Source organism: Ipomoea triloba, chromosome 1, assembly GCF_003576645.1.
Source record: "Ipomoea triloba cultivar NCNSP0323 chromosome 1, ASM357664v1".
NCBI classification, from domain to species: Eukaryota; Viridiplantae; Streptophyta; class Magnoliopsida; order Solanales; family Convolvulaceae; genus Ipomoea; species Ipomoea triloba.
The window spans coordinates 1,875,168-1,883,099 of record NC_044916.1 but is presented as its reverse complement, the minus strand read 5'-3'; the positions used below and the strand labels follow the sequence as shown (position 1 = coordinate 1,883,099).

General features: G+C 34.2%; 1 protein-coding gene across 2 annotated transcripts in view; it reads right to left on the bottom strand.

Annotated features, from left to right (window-relative positions):
* Positions 1 to 7,932, bottom strand: part of LOC116027221 (sterol 3-beta-glucosyltransferase UGT80B1) — a 713,221-nt gene that overhangs the window by 504,866 nt on the left and 200,423 nt on the right. The gene's annotated exons all lie outside the window — the stretch shown is intronic.

The window sequence follows — 7,932 nt, the reverse complement described above, 5'->3', positions numbered from 1 at the left end:
ATAAATTTTCAAAAGCGAACCAATACAAAAGAAGCATTTTCCTTTTAATCTAGAAACAGAGTCTGCAGAAGTTCTTCAGGGGACTAGTAGATAGAAGTGGAGTGACTACTGAGGTGCAAGTATGCAACACAAGCAACAATGAATCTAACAGTTCTTTCAAGTGAAACTAAGCTACTGGAAGTCTAGAAGAAATAACTTATAACTTAATGAAGTGGCTATCAACTTAAAGCCCAAAGTTGGCCTGAAAACTTGTTGCAAATAGATAAGCAAACCGATAAAAAAAATACAGCAAACGGGTACCAAAAGAATCCAGCTCCTAAAGTTATTCCTATGTAGGTGCATCCAATCGAGACATGAATGTTGGGGTATTCGGGCGGCTCTAATAATGCACTTGATAATGCAGAAAACCTTTCAGAGCACATAATGAAACACTTAAAGGCCCAAGGTGGAGAGAAGCTGACGCCATCTAGGAGTTTCTTCGTCAAAAATGTAGGTCAATGGGGAAATCAGAACACCACTGCCTCCAATCTGTGCACAAGAAAACAATTAATGAGCTACAAAGATATGAAAATGTAAGACTTTTGGAGTACAAATTTAGAGGGAAGCCACATGCACAAATAGCTAGCACACGTGTGAGGTATCTAAATTGGTCAAATGAATTCTCCTCTTAACATTAGAGGCACAAGATCTCAGTTTAATATACATTACTTGTCCAACCTTTCTTATATTTCCTTCATTCAAGTAAACCCCAAAGCCAATAGGCTGGTAGAGCCACGGAAATTCTAAATAAAACAATCCAAAACTCTGAAATTTCTAGTGAGGCAATATAATAATGAGACTAACACAAGTGTATTGAAATCACAAGAAAGCTTCCTATTGCCATAGACATTGCCAACAGGGCACCAATTAACAAGCAATTGATCTATTAATTTAAGCAATACAACTATTTCAAGAGACCAATCCCCAATCACCCTGTACTTGTTTCGGACAGAGAAGCTACAATATATATGACGGTTAATTTGATTACAAGTATATAACAATATGTGGTGTATGAGTCTCACCGCCCTCAGCTGCTGCACAGACTTGTACAATGCTTTTTTAGGTACGCATATGACAATTGCATAGTAATCTGCCGTTACTCGACCATCCCGTTTGCAAAACACCGGACTTACTGTAGGTCCCTATGTTTACAAAAGCAAGGCACATCTAAGTTAGTTGGAGTGTCTAGCAATAATCAATTTATGCAGTGTGGTCATAACGGTTTGTATCACTGTGTGCAAGGCTGGTAGGTAATTTTTTACTCAGTAAGATATTAAACTCTTCAGTAACACACTAGTCCAGTTAGGGATACCTGCAACCCTGCTAATGAAGGTTGGCTCAATACACGCTCAGCCACTTCCTCTGCAGAGCTTCCCCTCATGTTGGCTACTACCTACCATGCGATGTATAAATGTATTAGAACCAAAAGTTTCAAGAGCTAGTAAACAAAAAGAAGGGGGAAATTATACACACCGTGAATTGACCAGTAGCCCGTAAATGTGCCTCCAGCCTTTCAAGCATTTCATGTGTTATATCTAGTGCACCCTTACGCTGAGTCAATGATTTCCTACTAGCAACAAGGACAGCCTGTGCAGGAAACATAGGCTCAAAGGTCATTGCACTCAATTATGTATACTTTCAAAACATCAGAGCCAGATGAATTACCTGACTTTGTAAGATGATTCCACCTGCAATCTCTTTCAGATTGTTCTCTCTCAATGTTGTTCCACTACTCACAAGGTCCACAATTGCATCAGCTATCCCCATCTAAATTATAAAGAAATGAGGAAACAACAGTAGAATTTTTTTAAAAAAAATGTTGATCCATACTCAAAAGAAATTGAAAGAGAAATTATGTCATAAGATTAACTCAATATTTATATTTGTTCTTACTGCTGGAGCTGCCTCCAGTGCTCCATCCGCAGTTGAAAAGGTAACATGTTTCAATCCATTGTCATTCATAAACTTAGGTCCCATCTGTGAAAGAAATCGGGAATATTAAATTTCAAGAAATTGAAAAACTAATAATGATGACAGCAACAACAATGATTATTGTAATAAACAAATAAAGAAAAGAAGAGGAAAATGTCACATTGCACAAGGCTAGTACACCATACATATGTGAATCCTGTAGCTACTCTCAAGGGTCTCTCAGGTGTCCAATGTGGCATTTCCGCTAGCTCCTTCAATGAGTTTATATTCTCAAAAATTCCATACTTTGGAATCTGCAGATACACGCACATATATTATATACAGTTCCACATCTTTATCAGAATAGCCTTATGGTGATATGATTATGAGCATAACATGACAGAATTAGCATGTTTTGGTATAATAAAGAGTTTGTCATTACTTACAGCCAGAGATAATCGACAATCACCATAATCGAGAGCATCATGAACAATAATGAGATCTTCATTCCCCTGCCAAGAGAAAATCAAATAGTCAGCAAAGAACATAGCAATTCTACTAAACTGCAGAAAATGAATTAGAATGGACAGAGAAATCATGATCAGTTGACTCTTGTGCTCTCTTCATTGATTAAAACAAATATAATTATATAGCTAAGGAAACATCGGTATAGTGACCATATGAAACTGTGATAACTTTATCAAATACATAGCATGCCAAATGTCTTAATCAAGTGTACAATTCTCCAGACAACATGGATATATACACAATTTCAAGTGTGCAATTATTTAACTATTCGAGTCAGTAACATTGCTCAAAAAATCCTGTGAAGAAAACAGATTGAAGGACAAAAGAATCATTATTTTTCTGTTACAGCATTAAACTAGTACAGATTTACATTTCTCCGCTCTAGCTACACTGCCTTACTCAAGAAAAAGATAATCCAATCATTCTTGATATTCAGAACTTACTTGTCCATATTCATAAACTGTGTCCAGACCAACAATACCAAGGTCTAGATCCCCAGAAACCAACTTCCGCACAACATCTTTTGGCCGTTGAAACCAAACTTCTAAATTTTGGAGCTGCAAAGACACTCAAGGAAGTCATGGCCAGCAATAAACACAACACTTCCAAGTAATAAATCTAAACAGTGAACCATCACATAGAGGAGTAGGCTTTTATTTATATGTTCTTTTAAATAAGTAGAAGGCAGTACTGATTTTTTAAGAAAATATATAAAATCATAGAAGTGTGATCAAAGCACAATTGAACTTTTCTCCCTGCATTATGAAAAGTTAAGTTCATCTTCATACTTGAAAACTAAGAGTGTTTCTAATGGTAGAGCAATTTAGAAAGGGACAAAAGACACTGGAAAGGTAGCAAAGCTAATAGCTGAGAATGGAGAGGGGGTGCAAGAAATATTTTTAATGATTATAATGCAACAAAGTACGTACAAAATTGTTGTACAGATATCTCAATAATCTATGTCTGCTCACAGTATTCAACTTGTCAAAACATTTGTGACACTGAACAACTAATGGAAATTTTAAGAATTCCTACTGTCCTAATTAGATGCAGTGGATAAGATTATCAGGGATCTAAGTTTACTCCAGCACTGACTAGTGTGAATCCAGTCATCTTAATTAATGAAATCTAATAACATTACAAAATCAAATTGCTTATGCATAAAATCCAAAGGTAAGCTTTAAGCATACTGAAACAGCAAACACACATAACTTCAACCCATATTCCAACAATGAAAGTGTAAACTAAATTTTAAGTTGACAAACTAATCAAATTAAATGGGAGGTTGTGACAAAGAAAACAATCAACGAAACTCAGGAGGAATAGCACTGAATTTATTGTACCTTTAAAAGCAGCATGTGTGCCTTTTTTGGCCAGACAAGCATGATTCTACCATAAAGGCATCATTAATTCACCTACTTTGAATTGATGGTCATATACCTCATACTTAATAGTCTTAATTGCTTCCTTAGGTGATAAATCCTACTTGTTGATAGCATCAAGAAGCCAATTTTGTATAAATGCAGTTTGCTTATTACTTGCAGCAGAGCTTCGAAATTTTTAAATACATTTATAAAAATGAAAATACAACTGCAAGAATGAATTTCCTGAACCAGCTCAATGCTCCCAGTAACTAGAAACTCAAACATCAAAAACAAGGAATCAACCGCTTAAATCCAATGCAATGTAGGAACAAAATTAAATCATAGAAGAGGAAATGACTAGAGCACCTGAGGAATCTCGGCAACGTACTGCCTTGGATTCACTTGCCTCACTGACAGTTGGCAGTCCTGTCATCGCCAAAAGCACCAAAACAAAAGGAAAACAGATTTAACGATAAGGATTAAAGGTCAATTCAGATGAAAATACAAGCGCGCACGAGTATATATACCTTGAGAAGATCGAGAGTATCGGAGGCCATTCGACCTTTGCTAGGCAAGCCAAGGCGAACCTCACTCCGTTCAGCAGATCGCCTCTCGACGTTTCCGTTCACCACGGTAACCGGCGACGCCTCGGAGCAGCACATGACGGTGAATTTAATTGAAGATTTCCAGGCATTCGCAGGAGCTGAAGCGGAAAATGAAGAAGACAGAGAAGTCGAGAGAGGCGAGATGGATGAAGAGCATTGAAGGAAAAGAGTCTGCATCACCGCCATGATGAAGAATTGAGCACTGAGCAGATACGGAAAGAGACGAAGAGGGGGTGGGAAGAGGTAAATCGCCGCCGCAGGAGACTGTGGGAGTTGATTGAGGAAGATACCGGAGGATCTTCCACTGGGGAATTTTTGGATGTTGTCGAGACTATTTTCAGCTGGTGCGTTCCATCCTTTTATTTTCTTCTTCTTTTTGTTCAAACTTATATATTTCTAAGGATAAGGAAAATACACATAAGTAATTTAGTTATACACAATATTTAAATTAACCAACTTGATTGGCATTGGTAGTTATACAATCTTATCTTTTAAAAGAGGTTGAAAATTCAAACTCGCTCTCATTAACACCCTTGTTGTCTTATAACAAAATAAACAAAGTATAAATTTAATTTTCTTTTTAGTGTAACTCATAATTTTCATCGTTCATGATAGATGATTCCTTACACTCAATCACATTCCCCGTTTTATAATTTTAAGTATTTAACTATGTAAATTTAATTATTTAATTATTATTAAAATGTAAAATTGACTTTTTAAAAAAAATAAGGTAGTCATTTTAGTAAGTATATATTAACATGCTTGCTTCTTCCTTGAGTTTTTTGCATTTTTAGTCCCACAACTATAGTGGCACTTGTAGGATTAGTCCACGACTTTCAAACTTTGCAATTTTGGTCCATGACTATTGTTTTTGTTGCAAAAATGGTCCTTCCGGCGCCGGAAAACAAAAACCGGCGGATTTTCCGGCAATTTTTCGTCGGGAAAAAAAAATCGACATATTTTCCGTCAATATCTCGCCAGAAAAAAATTCCCCTTTCAAGTAGGATTAAAATTGACATTTCTAAAAAATTAATTTAGTTTACTTTTTATTCAAAATTGACATTTCTAAAAATTTCCCTTTGTGTTGGCAGATGTTACTACTGGCAAAATTATTCAAATATTATTTTTACTTTTTAGTTTAAATTTAATCTTAATAATATTATTTTTTGTTGATCATGAATTTGTATTAATAATTTTAAATTTGTACTTAATTGGCTAAAAAGTAAATATAATTTAAGTTTTAACGAAAAAGTAAAAATAATTTTGAATTTGTATTTAATTTTACTAAGATTAACTTGGCTGCGTATGCTTTTAGAAATAAATTAGTTTTAAGTTTAATTAGTTTACCAAAATAAAAAATAATTAAATTCACTACATATGTTTTTAGAAATGAATTTGTTTTAACTTAAATTAATTGTTTAGAAATGTCAATTTTAATCCTAGTTGAAAGGATAATTTTTTTCCAGCGAGAAATTGACGTAAAATATGTTGATTTTTTTTCCGGCGAAAAATTGTCGGGAAATCCGCCGATTTTTGTTTTCCGGCGCCGGAAGGACCATTTTTGCAACAAAAACAATAGTCATAGACCAAAATTGCAAAGTTTGAAAGTTGTGGACCAATCATGTAAGTGTCACTATAGTCGTGGGACTAAAAATGCAAAAAACTCCTTCTTCCTTTGAAAGTGTTACTTTTTGTTTTGTGTATCGGCTTGCAAACTGAATGGTTCATGAGTTAGCTAAAGTTGTTCATTCTTTGAATGGGTGTGGCGGAGTGGCTTGATGTTGGGTCGCCTTCCAATGTGAGAAGGCAACCAAAGTCACCTTCCTTATTTACTTCAATTGTAACTGACGAACCGTCGTCGATCCCTATTTATTTTGTTGTCGGAAATAGCACCGGATGGTTGTCGAAACTCTAGTGATTTGTTATCACATGTCACTAACGGGTTGTTGGCCTTTATTGCACCAACATACAATGTTGATAGGTCTACTTGCAACTTTAAAATGTTTAGAGGCATAATTGACTTTTCAGATAAGTTTAATGACATGTCACATGTTTGACCATTTTCTCTATATAAAATCAAATACTAAAATAACTTGTATGCTTATTTGCGAGTTCAATTCACTGAATTGTCTTACACCTTGCAACTTTGATACTCCATACAATTTGTTTGAGTAATACTACATATCCCTCTTGTATTCATCGTCCAATCTCTTTTTCTCTCATGACATTATATATATTATCTAATTGATAATTAAATTAAATTTTAAGTCGTTGTATCAACTAATTCATGTATACCTAATGAATGAAAAGCTTACCATGAAAGGAAAGAGTGGAGAGGACATGTGGGAGGAGAAAAAAGTATTTTTCATATTAACTTGAATCATGTTAAAATGAATAAATTATTACATTGATGTGTCATATTGAAAAAGATGGATGGGTTATTAATATCATTAATGAAGTGATCAAATTGATCGAAATCTTTTTTTTATTATTGTTTGTTAAATTGATTATATTAATTTAAAAGTTACAGTAAAATTAAGTGTTTAATGGTGATATGAGATTAAATTGATACTTTAACCATATCTAAGTGCATTTAATGTCACACTCTTGGACATTTTGCATTCTGCAACATTATTATTTAATATATTAAACTTTTTGTAAAGGAAAAATAGCAATGCTTTATAAAAGTAAACAAATTTAATCCGATGTAAACATGACAATACATGCATTTATATAGTGGGTTTACTTTACTTTGATGGAACAAGGATTGAAGTTGGATAATGATTCACTAATGACGGCTCATAAAATTGGAAAGTAAAAATAGTTAAATAGAGTGTTAGACTTTAAAAATGTTATGGTAAACACAACAATTTGTTATTTTTGTGTGTATATACCCTCAATACTTGGTTATTTTTAGGGGATAGAAATTGATAATTTTCTACATAGTAGCTTACGTGTCAAGTTACATATGCATATTACAAAGTAAAATAAAGTATAGTTATAATAATATTTTATTTATAAATGTAGTATACAAAATCGTCACGACTTTCATGGCTATCATCTTACACCGGTGAATGCTGACACGTTTGCCGATTGCCTTTTTTAAACAAATGAAGACGGCAATGGTGTGTTGCGGTTGCCACTATAAAAAAGGATTTTGACAAATATATATTAAAAAAAACAAAACAAAATATACTAAGTCAACATCCTTCTAGGTTACCGCCTTACCGGTATAAAAGCATTTCGATTGTACTTTTTATTTGACAATTATTGTAATTTATTGACATTTCTCATCCGAGTAGTTGCTGAAGATTTGTCAACAAGATTAAGTGTGACAACAAAAGCATAATTGCGCATAAAAGGTAACAAAATTGGTAAGTGAAGGAAAATGAGGGTAAACGGAAATTGATTTCCAGTCAAAAAGAAAACAAAGCCACTTTTCCATAAAATGACTTCCCCCCCCCCCCCCCCCCCCCTTTTTTTTT